Below are 2,500 nucleotides of genomic sequence, written 5' to 3'. Positions count from 1 at the left end.
GGACGTCTCGACTGCCAGCCATTTACTGCTGTAGACTTCATGTCATGTTGTAAGGAGATGAAGACCACGCAGACTTAACTTGGCTTACAGACCCCACACTAACACACCCAAACACAAACACACACACACACACACACACTCACACCAACATGCAGGAATAACCATGCCCACGGAACTAGCAAGGAAAGACTGTATGAATGACCTGCACTGAGGTACTCTGTAATGGATGCAGTTAGACCCCCAGAGCTTAGCTGACAGCAGACAGAATGACAGTCGCTCCCCCATGGGATTGGGCTAGGGTTGATCATGCGTGTACTGTACAGTCCAGTCTCTCATGTTGTACGCATTTCATTTTTCTAAATGATGATACCAAATACAATAAAAACGATTTCAGCTGATTTGCATTCTCTTTTACCTTTACACGTTAAAATAGTTTTGGAATGAATTTGCATTGAATGTCCCAATGTTTGCAGGTACGGTGTATTTGAACTGATGAACGAACAAGGATTTACATACATTTATGAATGTGTAATCAGCCAAATCACTGAACTCGTTGAAATAGGAAAATTATGTTCCTGGTCTATGGCATGTTTTCAAAATGGATGGATTGACAAATAAAAATGGACCAAGACATGTAAGATGTAAAATATTTATTTTTTTGTAAATGTTCCTAAATCTGATTCCACAAACTCCAAAATCCATCACACTTCTGTATACTTCAAAAAGGCTTCATTTTGAAACATTAGGTACTACTATACATGACAAAGAAAAACAGAGACAAATACTGTTAAGATGTCTGAATATTGTACAAGTAGGGAGAGAGAAAAAAATTCCCAAGAGGCAAAAAATTCATTACAACCAGAGAAAGTATGTACAATTGATTTCATTTGAAAGTTTAAAAAATACACCATGCCAAAGTATGTTACAAGTTCAAGACTGTGCGAGTATCAATGTCTGTAGCCCACAAATGATGATGTGCAGACCAAAGAAAACTGACTTCATATCATACTGGTTAGCAGAGTCCCAGTACCGGATCCTAAAAGCATGAGTTCAAAACTCCAAACAAAAAATCATACCATGTCTTCTGCTCGGTTCATTGACACTTACAGCATATGTGGGCCAAAGCAATGTAAACAGAAAATAAACAAAAATATTTTACATCTTTTTTTTTTTTAATTGAAATCATTAATGAGATTTTATGCAGCTTGTATTAGACACACACACACACACACGCACACATCATTGTGTTCAAAGTGGATCAGTATGCATGTCATACACCAGGATGATTAGGACAAAAAAACACATTTGAGCCAACTGGTTCTAGCGTTGGACATTGTCTTTGTTTGGGGTCGCAGGGAGGACAAAATATAATTCACAGTTTTCTAAAATTCTGCAACCCCCAGAATATAAACAAAACGTTCTCATGTCAAAAAACATTCTCTCTTGTGATTGGTGCCGTCTGATTGCGCTTAACAATTAGAACTTAAGTCAGAAATGACAGAAACAGAAGTGGCCAAAACTTTTTTTTTTTCTTCTTTTTTCTTTTTTAGACAATACCCACACTACATTCTGAAGTACAACAAAAATACTCTGATTTGTGTTTTTTACACATTCTGTACAGATTTATACACAACATAGAATCTCAAATGATATTATGACATCCTTCTTAAATATTTTTTTTTATTTTTACTCCAAAGAAAAGAAAAGACAGAGAAGTCCCCCAAACAGCTCAGATGAAGTTAAGGTAGCATTTGGTCGGTTTTTTTCTACATTTTTTGTGTGATTTCTATTTTTTCATATATTTAGACATTTTAGACAGTATTTACACGTGGTATAAAGGAACACACCCCACCCCTCTTGCAGGCCAAGGAAGCCCTGCCTACACACTTTTTCACCATTCTGCGCATTTTAAAAAATAGCTTCATTCGATAATAAATACAAAAGACCTCTTATTTTACAGAAATCAACAACAAAAGGACAAAAATAAACTGACTCATGGAATCAAGTATTTCAACTGTAAATGTTTTTTGTTGTTTTATTTTTCTTTTAGTGCAAGTTTTGTTTTCCCTTAGTTCTATCCCAAAGGAATTCCCCCCCCCTCCGTACATTCCTTGTTCAGTGGTGTCTACATTTCTGTAACTAGATTTCTGTATATATCTTGTTTTTCATTTATATTTCTGAGTGCAGAGGATCCCGCCTCTTTAGTTCTATAGTAAGGCTGTGCCAGCACACTGCTTTCCTGGTCAGCTGGTGAGTCCACCATCCCCGAAAACCCCCCCGCTCACCGCAACCACACACACCCCCAGCACTGCCTCCGTCTTCTCCTCGGGGGGGGGGGGGGGTCACCTTGTTTCCATCTACCGGTGCTCTGGCCAGTTTGTGTGTGTGTGTGTGTGTGTACGGACCTGAATCGGCCCCCTCTAACCCTCACCCGCTAGAACAGAGAATTGTCTTTGTGCCTTAGAATGTTTTTTGATGTTCGCCAAATAACCTTTGACCC

At 38.3% G+C, this 2,500-nt stretch overlaps 1 protein-coding gene across 1 annotated transcript in view; it reads left to right on the top strand.

Moving 5' to 3' along the window:
* galnt11 (UDP-N-acetyl-alpha-D-galactosamine:polypeptide N-acetylgalactosaminyltransferase 11 (GalNAc-T11)) overlaps positions 1-365 on the top strand; it is a 42,268-nt gene extending 41,903 nt beyond the window's left edge. The window contains exon 12 of the mRNA XM_080854719.1: positions 1-365. This exon is cut by the window's left edge and continues 1,062 nt beyond it. The gene's annotated coding sequence lies outside the window, so the exon portion shown is untranslated.
* The last annotated feature ends 2,135 nt before the right edge of the window (positions 366-2,500 follow it).

This window comes from Sprattus sprattus (assembly GCF_963457725.1).
Source record: "Sprattus sprattus genome assembly, chromosome: 17".
Taxonomy (NCBI): domain Eukaryota; kingdom Metazoa; phylum Chordata; class Actinopteri; order Clupeiformes; family Clupeidae; genus Sprattus; species Sprattus sprattus.
Note: the sequence above shows the minus strand (reverse complement) of the source record. Positions and strands in the feature narration are given on the sequence as shown.